The sequence below is a fragment of the Pteropus medius genome, unplaced genomic scaffold (assembly GCF_902729225.1).
Source record: "Pteropus medius unplaced genomic scaffold, Ma_sr-lr_union100, whole genome shotgun sequence".
NCBI classification, from domain to species: Eukaryota; Metazoa; Chordata; class Mammalia; order Chiroptera; family Pteropodidae; genus Pteropus; species Pteropus medius.
This window is the reverse complement of record NW_024344374.1, coordinates 2276291-2289051: the sequence shown is the minus strand read 5'-3', so window position 1 is coordinate 2289051 and position 12761 is coordinate 2276291. Positions and strand designations below refer to the sequence as shown.

Sequence of the window (12761 nt, the reverse complement as noted above, 5' to 3'; positions counted from 1 at the left end):
CTGGATTCATTAACATTGAACTCATCTTGTATTTAGGAATAAAAAACAGCACTTGGGTATGACACTTGGAAGACATTTAAAAGAGTAAAACCACGAACAAAAAGCACAAAAGAAGTGAAAACTAAATAGACCACAAAAAGGACACTTGTTTTCACGATGAGACCTGAAACAAAAGGCAGAGTGTTGCCTTGTTTGACCTTAGTTTGGAACATGCCACTTGGGCAACCCAAATTTTATGCCACTTATCCGAAAATGACTGTGTAAAAGCACTTTAAGTATTGATTTTGGAGTTACAAATAAATTTATCAAGGAGGAAAATTTGCAAACACAGAATCTGCATATAATAAGGATTGACTGTGCATGTACATACATAAAATATAATATTATGTCTAACATATTGGTAGGTGTTCTCTTCTTGTTGTATTAAAATGTATCTTTGCTATTTTGAGGGTTATTTTCAGAAGTATGCTCCTTCTTGGACGCTTAGTTCTTTATTCGGCAGTGTTGTTTATGTTTGTCTTCTTCCACTTTGCATGTACCTTCAGACTAATCAGCTCACTTTGGTTTGTGTCCCTCTCTTCAGTAGGCTGTACATTTACTTTTCTCACCTGTTAGGAGTCTTCAGTGTGGATGGACCTCGTAGAGATCAGGAATAAGGACTTGCCTTTGACTCCCTTTCTGACTTTGTGTGGTAGGGGTAGTTCTTCCTCACACCAGTAATTGATGGGCAAGTTGGCGAAATAGTACATTCTCTTCCAGCAGTGCTGTATCTTTTCCTTCCCCAACCACTTTTCTTCTTACTAAGATAGATAGATAGTGTCAAACTTTAAAACAAATAGGTAAGTGGTTAAGCCAGGAAAATTGAGTTTACTTGGGACTAGCAGGGGAATTCCAATTCAAGACTTGCAAACTATGCCAAACCATAGGCAAGTCCGGAGAAAAAAGGAGAGGACCGGTTCTTGTGTAGTGGAAAGGAGAAAGTTGAGAGGGGCTTTTTTGAATGAAAATTCATTGGAGGAGAGTAAGAATTGGGGGTTGTGCCAGTTTCTCAAAGGTTGAGTAGTGGCAGCTTCTCATTGGTTGGGTTGTTGCTGGGCAAGGAAAAAATCTTCCACCATTCTTCTGGGGTGTGTAAATTAAGCTGTGACTGATGATGCATGTGTGAGAGCTCCCCCTTCAGAGCTTCCCATCTCCATTTGAATGAGGTTTCTCCTGATTCATTAGATAGAGAGATGATAGATTGATGATGATGATGATGATAGATAGATAGATAGATAGATAGATAGATAGATAGATAGATGATAAAGATATTCTGTTATAACTACATAACAGGTTCTGTCTAAGCACTTGACATACATGAACTCCTTTAATGCTCACAATAACTAGGTAGTACTATTATTATCCCTATTTAGATGGGAAAACTGAGGCACAGAAAGACCCTCAAAGTCACTGAATTAGTTAGCTGCAGATTCAGGATTTGAACACGGGCAACCTGGTTCCTGAGTTTACTCTCCTAAGCACCACATTGAGCTCCCTTTCTACTTGCCTCCCACCTAAACCGTAGTTCCCATATGCATTTTTAGGCTCTTCCAGGTGCCATTATGACTTTACCGCTTTACCTGTGGAGATTGCATTTCCCAGCATGCATGTTTGTCTTCCCTCAATGGACAGAGTTGGCCAAGATGGGTGGATGAATGAGCAGAGGAAAGAATATAATGTTACTTGATTCTTAATACAGCATAGATTAGAGACGGGCTCCTGGTCATATTTCCTGTTTGCTTGTGATCTTGAGCCTCTCATTCTAAATAAGACTATCGAGAAGACACAAAATATCTTCCTTCTTTCCACTTATTTTTAGACCTTGGTTTTTTTTTTCTTTGTTTTCTTTTTTTCAGAAAACCTGCAAAAATTGTGCCATGCACTTAAACTCAAACATGCTTTCCTCAATCCATTTCGTTATATCTTACAGTTTCAATATCTTTCATATTTTGATACATTATTTCTCAGTTTCAGCTTTTAAGACTGGTTGGAGGATTTGGGGGGGTTGTAATTACCTTTATGAGTATATTTGCAAAAGCTATGTTAGTCAACATTTTAAATTCTAAATGGCTTCCCCCTACTTTTATTCTCTGTTTGCTTTAGTAAAGTTTTTCCAAAAATAAGCTCGTCTGAAACTTGAGTGATGTTTTTTCCTCCTTCTTTTATTTTGCAGCATCTTTTCACTGTTTCCATTTCAGTTCTATCTCTGCTCAGTCAAGTAGAAAGAGGACACATTGTACATAAGACGGATATTTTCTCGTAAACAGGATGGGTGGATCCTTTTTGATTTTCCCTCATCTGTTTTAGCCCTTCCTTGCTTTGCTTTTAGAAGTCCTGTCTCAGATCCTAGGCTAGAGGGCTAGCTATTTTTCTAGTTCTTTCCTGTGGCTCCCTGAGGAGGGAAGGTGGGGACATTAGATGGGCTGTCTCTTAGGGAACACTGTGCTCGATGCTCCTGCCATGTCCAGAACTCTGTTTGTCTCCCATTCTCCCTCTCTTGGGCACTACCCGATGCCTGGTTGTCGCGCATCTCCGCATGTGCCACGGCCACCAAAGCCGTAGGCCTCTTTGTCTGGGCTGTTCTCCCATCTTGCCTCTTCCAAACCCACGTTGAGGGTTGGCAATAATTTCGCGAAACTGGCGTTTCTTCTCTGTACCATCACCTATCTGTGCCCTCAGCCTTCCTCCCTCTAACCAAGACAGCTTCTGTCAGGGTTTCCCACTGTTCTTATAACTTCCCTCGCTTTGATCTAACTCTATTCGTCCTAGAGAAAGCCTCCAAAGGTCGAGGAAGGTGGCTGACAACTTTCTTGAGTTCTCAATGCCAGCGCAGAATTGTCAGAATTTTTATGTTCCTTTGGTCACATTAGTGGAGATAGAATGGGGTCTTTTAGAGGCCTGAACTCAAGATATCATTTTCCATCGAAGATTTTAACATATATTTATTGTTTTCTGGGGCATTGTGCCAGACAGTTTCACTTATGTGGTGTCGTTTAATCCACCAAATACCCTCTTAAGATATTTTATCATCGTTCCTGCTTTACTGGGAAGTAAACTGAGGTTGTAAGAGCATGCTAATTTGTTTAAGTTTGTACAGCTAGTTAGAAATGAATCCACTGAGAAGTAGAACCCAGTTTTTCTAACAAAGCGTGCTGCTTTTCTACCATCCTGCCTTGTCTCCAGCTAATTATCATGCTTGGGAAAGGCATGCAGGAGCACAAGTCCAGCCTTTGCTGTCACATGGTTTTGTCACTTTCTTGCTGTGTGACCTTGGGCCAGTTACTCAGTTTCTGCTTCAGTAAAATGGGAATAATAATCTATTTCTTTTTAGTTTTTGATGACAGAGTACATGTCAGGGGTTTCCAACTCAAATGCTTTTAGGAACATGGCAGGCGGCAGAAAAATTTGAGGTGGCTTCATGTAAGATTGTAAGGATTGATGGGGACTGCGAAACTTGACGAGGGCTTCTTCTTCTGGAGACATCAAATTCTGTTTGTGCAAAGTCACTGGGCTGACTGTGTGCCCCCCACAAGAACTAAAATGAAAATGAAAAAAGAATCAAAAATACGAAGTGTTGTCAAAGATATGGTGCAACTGAAATTTTCATAGACAGCTAGTGGGAATGCGAAATGTGTAACCATCTTTTGGAAAACAGACCCATTCTTTGACCCAGCATTTCCACCCTTGAGTGGACACTCAAACCAGATGAGCACAGCTGCCCACCAAAAGTTATTTTCAAGAATGTTCATAGCAGTGCTCTGCATAATAGCCCCAAACTGGAAACTACTAACAATATTACAATGGATTGACACCTTGTGGAACATTAACACAATGGAATAATTATGAGTGAAGAGAATGAAGACACAACAACTACACGCAACAACATGGACATGGCTGATGAACATAAGGTTGAGCCACAGCAGCTAGGTATGGAAGGGTGCATATTGTATGATTCTAAATGTTAATGAGTAGAAAAAGGAATTCACCCCAAAGGAGCCAGGATCAGAGTTAATGACTGGAAAGGAGTTTGAGAGGCACTTCTGGGGTGCTTTGGCTGTGCTGGTTCCTGGTTTTCTTAATGATGTTCAGTTTGTGAAAATCACTGAACTCTACACTAATGATTGTGTACTTCTTTCTATGTACGTTATACTGGGATATACTGGGATATACATATTTTTAAAATAATAACAATTGTGAACTCTTTCCCTAAACAGAAGCAGTAGACTGACCAAACATATGGATGAGTTGCATGTTCATTGCATTTTTTCTCCCCTTATAGTCCACCACCCTCTGTCCCTCAGAATTCTGTTCCACCAACACTGGCTACAGAACAGGACAGAGTCTTCTCTTTTTTGCTTTATGGGTTTTTCAAGTAAGCAATAAGGAGGCACAGATGTGCCAGAGGTACAGAATGAAGAACTAAGTATTAGTGCAGGAATGAGGTTTTGAGAACCTGTGTCTAGGTCTCGGCTATTGCTCTGGCTCTGCCAATTCAGGGATCCCGAGACCTTGACATACCCTGCCTTGCTTTTGCTACTCCAAGTGTGTGTGTGGTGTGAAATTGAGCAGGGGGAAGACTGGACAACTGCTCTCATCTTTCATCCCTGAACGACCCTTAAAAAAGTCCTAGATTCTCAGCTAGGAGCATTGCGGGCTATGGGATGTGGAGAATACAGATGAGTGTGTGGTCCAGGGCCCACTGCATACCAGTGAGTTGCTTCCATCCCTAAAGAAGAGCTTTCTCCTGGTCACACTCAAAAAGAGCATCACACTCATATCAAGAATCTCAATTAATCCCAACAGCAGAAACTGGGGCTGGAATCACATGCCCATTTTGCAGAAAAGCAAACTACAGCCCAGATAAGTGAAATAATTTCCCCAGCTATACTCTGCTGAATGGCAGGGTCTGGATTTGACCTCAGATCTTTAAAATCCCACCACGGGGCTCCATTTAAGTGAAACCAAAATCCCTAGCTCAGGGCATCTCCTCATTTCTTCCAAACTGAAGCTGTTTAGGCCCTGTTTTCCTATGATGCCACTGTTTTGAGCAAGTCAGAGAAAAGCCCAGATCCAGTGTACAGCACTGAGAAGACTTCAGATGACTCCCTAAGAATTCGGAAGACTTGGTATGTAACGGGTCTCATACATAGGATTGATATTTCCTCACACAGAATCATGTGGGTTAAAATGCACATTACTAGGCCATTCTTGACGTACAGAGTCAGAATCTCTGGAGCAGGGCCCAAAAATCTATCTCCTAATAAGCCTTCTGGGGAGAAGCAATTTTAATAGAGAGATGTTGGTTCTGTGATACAGTAAGCAAAGGGGACCAGGAAGCATAAAGCAAGGTTCCCTAAAGAATCAACGAATACTTCCCATGATGCTTGAGCCAAATCTTAGAGATTGCATGGGAACTGGCCTCTTTAGGAAAGAGAGTAACCTGCTCAATCTTGTCACTGGAGGTGTGAATGTAATAGCCACAGGGTCAACGGTCAGGAGCAGTAGGAAGGAAAGCAATGGTCAAAAGACATTCAGGGGTGTCACAGATGCAACCGACTCAACACAATGACCACGTACCTGAGTAGGATTATGGAACTATCACTTCCATTGTTCTGCTCTGAATAAGCCCAGAGCTGCTGCAGTATAGGCTGAGACATCTCATTATCCTTGAGACCTGCTGAACTGGTTTCATGGGCTTCCCTATTCCCCAGTATATCTCTTCAATATATGCTAATCACACTTGAATGTAGGGTGGGTTTCTCACAACATGGAAGAATTACTAACATACTATGATTAGAAGTTTGGACTTTATCGTGTAAAAAAAAATAGTTAGCTGTGGCAGATATTAATAGTCAGCTAAAAACAGCCATTCTTCTTTGCTGCAACTTTGCAGCTACCTTCTTTGCTGACACAGCCCATCTCCCACTGTGGAGGGTGGAATTTCTAGACATTCATTGTCCCAAGTTCAGTTGCATCTAGGGAAGGGTCATGTGATTTAAGTCTGGCCAATGAGACATAAGAGAAAGTTCCAGGAGCATTTCTGGCCAAGATTTTCCTCCATGATAAAAAGAGAGCTATACTACCTCCTCGATTCTTTTATGCTTTTATCAGAGTGTGAAAATGTTATTTTAGGAGTCATGGCCACCATCTTGTATCCAAAGATAGAAAACCAAAACAATTTCAGAGGAACCAACTCATGCATCTGACTTCACTAAACTGATAACTAACTTTAAAACCAATTAATTTTGGATCTATTGTTTGTGAGAAAATAAATATATTTATTCTTTAAGCCACTTTAGCTCTGAAAGCTTTACTGATATAAGATCTATTGAAGGGTTACAATAAAGAGGTGGATATGACCAGTTTTGTGTTTTTAGAAGATCCTAGGTTAAGGTATGAAGTATATTTTGTATGGGAGAGTGAGAAACAGAAACAGAGAGACTAGTAAGGAAATTTGTAGTAATCAAGGCAAAAGTAATAGAGACCTGAACACACACATTGAAAACCTACTATGTACTAAGCCAGTGATCTGAAAACATCAGTTACTCTCTTATCATCTGTAACTTTTTTACTTGATACTATTTTCTTTAAATAGCTTTCTTTCTTAGTAAAATAAATTATCATATTTTTATGTGATCGTCATTTTTTTTAAGTGCACATTAAGTGACTTGTCTCCATTATTAATTATGACAAACTTTTTGTTTTTTTTAGGCGAGGCAACCCTTAGTTGACCTCACAGATTGCAAGGACCTTGTCAGCTTGCAATCCCTTATTATTATTTTTTTTTTAAATTTTTTATGCCTACAGCATCTGGTCTTCCTAGGTGGTCTCCCATCCAAGTACTAACCAGGCCCCACCCTGCTTAGCTTTCGAGATCAGATGGGATCGGGCTTGTTCAGGTTGGCATGGCCGTAGACGTTACAAACTAGTTTTTAAGAATGAATTCTCCAATTAAGAATAACTAGTAGCCTGGATAAAATAATACTTAAAACTCGGGACTTGAGGGTCTAGGACAATAAAGAAAAGAGGAGTATGAAGATATTCTGCGATAATTTCCCCTTTGAGGGACTTACCGATTCTCAGGCGTGAGAGTGAGAAGCTGATCAGAACTTTGGGTAGTCTCACAGTCTGATGAGATGTGAAGTCAGAGTTTGGGGCCTGTAAACACCATGGATTTTCATTTGGGACCACGATGGGCTGGAGGTGTTAAGAGTAAAAAAATAAATCAGCCCTCTCAAGGAATGAAACCAGCCTCAAGTCAGCTTTATGTCTGATTACAACAAAGTACATTCCCGGTAGCCTAATTCATATTAGCTTAAACTCTTATCATTGCTCTCCCTGGGTCCTACAGCTCTGCTTTCTCCAGAAGCAGAGGTATGGTGAAAAAAATAACAACAGTGATACCTACTATTTATTAAGCATTTACTATGTATCAGATTCTTACTACTACACTGTGAAAGAGATAACATTATGATTCCAATTATCTATGTGAAAAACTGAGTCTCAGAGAGTTAAATAAATTGCCCACTGGCACAAAACTAGTACATGATAGAAATTTGACTCATCCTTGGCTGCGGAGCTGCAAGCATTCCTCGTACCAGCAATCTGTCGTCTTGCATTTCTAGCTGGCCTTACATGTACCACAGGCAGCACAGCAGTGCTGCTTTGTCAACAGTGCCAGTAGTACCTGGGTCTCATGGACCATTCCTGTGCCCCACTGGCAGGTCCAAGCATTTCCTCTTTTAGGCAGCAATTGTCAAACTTAAGTCTCTGGGACTGAGTCATAATTCCAAGGGCTCCCTTGGGTCACTCTCTTTCTGAGGCTTCTTGGTACCTACAGCTTTACCTCATCCCTCTTCATCAGTTGCTTTTTCCTACCATGGGGCTATGGTGCCGCCATCCTTCACATCCAACCTGATCTTTTCCTTGCTTTTCAGCAGACAGCTATCTTTTCTGAGTCCGTCCTGTTAATTTTCCTGACATTTATTTCAATAAAATTCGGTGCATCTGGTTGCATCAGAGTAAGCTCGAGGCCAGGGAGAGCAAACTGTTTTAACCTCAAATGTTCTCTCCACCCAATTGATAATGACTGCCTGGAGCATGATGGCTAGAAAGATTGTGAGACACATTCACACTCAGAAGTAGAGCCTGCCACGCTTGATGAACGATGTCTGATGTGACCATAGGCTGTGAGCGAGAGAGAGAGTGGTAATGTATACACCACATATCGGTCTCTATTGCTCTATGCTCTGGACACTTTTCACCTTTACCCACTACCGTGATTCTGTCTCTAGAATGAGCAGTTCCACAAGGAGGCATGCCTGCTGGTCATGCTGGGGTCCTTTTATATTCATTTCAGAGGTTCAGCTTATAGAGGTTCAGCTGCTTGCTAGGAAATATCAGAACAGAGACATAAACCTAGGATCCCAAGAGCAAATTCTCTACTCTTTCTGCTGCCCTCAGGTATCTCTCTATAAGCCTTTCTATGGCTGATAATGGTTTATGAACCAAGAATTTATATACTCCAACCAACGAAAGTTTTTTTTCCCTGAACTATGACTATTTTTATATGAGAAGCCTAGCAAGGTTATAAAAATGGAATCACATTTAGTTACACATTTAATGAATCACCTTCTTTATTGAAAAGAATCAGGTTACATGCAGTTGGGATGGTCCCTGAACGCCAAAACGTATCTTTTGCATTTGAAAAAAAAAAACATGTATGAAAGAGGAGAACTGACTTACATCACTCACTCGACAGTGGCTGTGGGCACACCGAAGTAGGTTTTCTTTCTGTTTTGCCTTCGAGGTGTTTCTATACATGTCTCCCTCCCTGTCTTCCAGCCTCTCTCTAACGAATTCCCGCTGTGTTCAGTTTTCTTTTCTCTGCAACTTCAATTATTTCCTTCTCTCTCCGTGAGGAGTTTCAGTCAAATTAACAACTTCTAGTCCTGGAACTTCCAGAAAAGTAGGTTCATGGCTAACGAACTGACTTCTACCTTTGAACCAGGAAAATGTAGAGATTCACTTACCTATGCTACATGGTATTATATATGCTAATCCAAGGAAAAACGAAGAGGTTTGTGACAGAGAAAGCTGAAAACGACGAAATTTGGGAAATCTGGGACTGGGAGGAAGCAGAGAGGTCATCTAATCTACCCACTCACCTCAAATGAAAGCACAGAGAGACCCAGAGCACTGAACAGACATTAATGATCAGCCCGTTAGGGGCTGAATTACATTACGGCCCCTCACAATTGATATGTTGATGTCTTGATCCCAGGGATTTTGATAGGCTTTTATTCATTCATTCATTCATTCATTCATTCATTTTTAATGAAATTTATTGGGGTAACATTGGTTAATACAATTATATAATTTTCAGGTGTACATTATCATTTGACATCTGTATATTCTATTGTGTGTTTATCACACAAAGTCCTGTTTCCTTCAGCTACCATATATTTGATCCTCTTTACCCACTTCACCCTCCCTCTACCCCTCTATATTTGACCCCCTTTATCCTGTTCACCTCCCCGCTCCTCCCCCACCCTCCTAGTAACCACTAGTCTATAGTCCTCTGGTAACTACTAGTCTTTTAAAAGCTCTCCTTCCCCTTAATCCCTTCTCCCCTTTCCTCTAATCTCTACTTTTTCAACTTCCTAAATGTCATTTCTACTTGTGGGAGGCCAAAGCAAGCCTGAAGGGTCTTCGCCAGCTCTTTTCTGTTCCTTCTATTTCCTTGTGGATAGTTTTTGAGATTGATGGGCTATTGTTTTAGAAGCCAAAATGACTATTTTTAGGTTTTTGAAATTCTGTTCACATTTGCCACCCGTCTGTAGACACAGAGACATGGGTGAATCCGTTCTGGTAGTGTAGAAACTCTAGAAAGCTCATAGCCTAGCCAGAAATTCTTTGTTGAGCTGGCATGCATGGTATGTAGACTCCATCACAATGCCCCTGCACAAATCTGGTATTTTGAGCTGCTACCGTCCAGTGTAGTGAACTGCTTAATGTCAAGCTCCAAGGCTGCCTCAGGGGCTGAGAATCAAAGAAGGAAAGGATTTTCTTCTAGGATTGCTACATATCCATTCTACTTGACCTGTCAGTCAGTGCAGAAGTCACCTCCACATTCTACTCTTAGAGATGTTAGAGGGACCTCTACATTTGATCCAACCATTTCGTTTCATAAAGGAGGATAATGAGTCTCAAATGACATAAAATGACATATGTCAGGTAACTTGATACAACAATGGAAGGGAGATAGCACCTCGGACTCCCAACTCCAACTCTGGAACTCTTCCCATGTACCACGCCCTGTACCTAACAGCCTCACTCTAGATGAGTTCTGGTTACTGAAATGTGACACATATATGAGAAAGCTAAACTGCCCCAGGATGGGGGTTGGCAGATCTGGTCAATGCCAGCTAGGAACATCCAACACAGAACAGTTAGTGCCTGCTTCTCTTCTTCGGGCCATATCACAGCCACTCTTGTCAAAAAGAAAAAAAAAGGAATCAGCACACATTTTAAGCATCACACAGTGGAGAGGACCTAGGCAAGTGCCATCCACTCAGCCACACTCTCTACAGTGTACGGTGATAACTAACCTATGCACAGCCTAACGGCACTGAGAGTTGGAATCTGTCCAGGCCTGAAGCACAAGAAACCTGGGTCCTTATCCCAACTCCGTAGCTTACAAGTTTGAGGCCTCAGGTAAAACACTTCCCCTTTCTAGTTAGAGTCTCCATCTGTGGTAGGCAGAAGAATGCATCCCTAACTCCATCTGCTCCCCACCCCCCTAAAAAAAGTGTTCATATTCTAATCACAGGAATCTGTGAATAGTTATCTTACACAATAAAAGAGGTTTTTCAGATGTGATAAAGAGATGGGAAGATTATATAAAGCTCCCCTAGAGCCTCCAGAAAGAAATGCTGCCTTGCCAACATCCTTATCTTAACCCATGGACACTTGTGTCCGACTTCTAAATAAATTCGTATTGTCTTAAGCCACTAAGTATGAGGTAATTTGTTACAGCAGTAATAGAAAACTAAGAATAAAATAAGTAATAATAAGTAATATTATTAATGTTAATAAATAAGCTACTTTAAAAGTCAGTTATTTAAGAGACTGCTCTCCAACGCACTGGCATTGCCATAGTCCAGGCTTCACTGTCTTTCACTGGATTATTACAGCATTCTCCCACAATCCCCCTGACTCCAGCCACACTCCCCTATGCATTGTCCACACCGGTGCCAGAAAGATCAGCCTTAAACGTGTTACTGATTTCACACAACTTCCTAAAAATCCTTTGCTAATTTATCATCTCCTAGATGGCTGGTTTTTACTGTTGTCTTCATTTAATTCACTCAACCTCTTCTCTTTACAAGCCACCCAGCTTTGCTAAGTTTCTTAAGTATCCATCTTGCTGAACAAAGCCATTTAATTTCAGTGTGGGGCTGTTGGGGGGTGGGTGGGAATCACTTGCTGTTCTTTGAGTATGATACGGTCAGGGTAATAACCACCTTGACCAGCACTATGCAGTTTTGTTCTCAATTCATGACTCCTTCTCACCAAGGATTATCTCCCCATTGACCAGAGTGCCTATTTTTCCGCCAAGAACAGATCTGTTATCTGGAACACAACACTGTGCTCTAGATTATAAAATCATCCTGTGTTAACTGTGTCAATTGCATCTGAGGATCTCAAAATGCAACATAAAGAGCATGGAACCAGTGGTCAGAGATCTGTGTTCTGGCCCAGATGACCACCATGTGCCCTTAGACACACATGGCCTTAATTTCCTCATCTGTATAATAGAACAATTTCCATGGCCTTAATTTCCATGGCCTTAATTTCCTCATCTGTATAATAGAACAATTTGGACTCGAACATGGCAGGGACTCTCTAGATTGAAACTTTATTATGTATAAACTTATATATATCATCCTAAACCTCACTGTATGTTTACTAGTCCAGTGTATTTTTCCTGCTTGCAATTAGGAAAGCTAGAATTCTGAAGGCGATGTAATTTGTCCAAAATTGTTCAGAACACCAGAGTATAATTTAAATTTTTGCATCCAATTCATTCATTCATGCAGTCAATATGTTTTTTTTTTTAATGTGTGTTATATGATTGGCACCACAGCAAGGATTGAATAATAATGATGATAATAATAATAATAATAATAATAATAATAATAATAATAGAATAGGAAGAGACTTTGCCTTCTAGTGGCTGACCACCTACCGTGGGAATCAGTCATATAAGCAAATGCCTTGCAGTGTGATAAACGTGTTAGAGAGAAGCTCCAAGTGTTTGAGAGAGGAGGAGAAGATCACTAATTGCCTGGATGAGGGTGGATGGAGTCTGCTGCTTACAAAATCCTTCTGCAGGCATCATCTCTCTTGATCGCCACAACTCTCCCATGAGATAGAGAAGAGGTTTTGCTTGTTTCCTCTCTTAAATCAAGAAACTAAATGTGAAAAGTAGACTACCTAAAGTCCATGTGGCTGTTAAGAAACAGATCCAAGGAGGGCGAGAGCTCTTTGGATGCCTGGTGTGATGGTGTCTCTATCACAGTGAACTGCCACCTCTCTTTGGTTAGCAGCCCCCATGCACTGATAAGTTGTGAAACAACAGAAATTCATGTAGGGCCCACCAGACGACTTGATAGATGGGACCAGGTCTTATTCGTCTTTCTCTTTAAGAATTCTGGTGG

The 12761-nt window shown here is 40.9% G+C and overlaps 2 long non-coding RNA genes and 1 pseudogene across 3 annotated transcripts in view; 1 reads left to right on the top strand and 2 right to left on the bottom strand.

The window, feature by feature from the left end:
* Positions 1-12761, bottom strand: part of LOC120608711 (uncharacterized) — a 472227-nt gene that overhangs the window by 25783 nt on the left and 433683 nt on the right. Inside the window, exons 8-9 of one of the 2 annotated variants that reach the window (XR_005654481.1) lie at positions 7113-7236; positions 609-800 (exon numbers count right to left, since the gene is read on the bottom strand). This is a non-coding gene — a long non-coding RNA (uncharacterized LOC120608711). The remainder of the gene's footprint in view (positions 1-608; positions 801-7112; positions 7237-12761) is intronic. The other variant, XR_005654482.1, reaches the window with a different exon arrangement.
* LOC120608715 (uncharacterized) overlaps positions 1-12761 on the top strand; it is a 38866-nt gene that overhangs the window by 12060 nt on the left and 14045 nt on the right. The gene's annotated exons all lie outside the window — the stretch shown is intronic.
* Positions 6838-6956, bottom strand: LOC120608784 (uncharacterized; annotated as a pseudogene).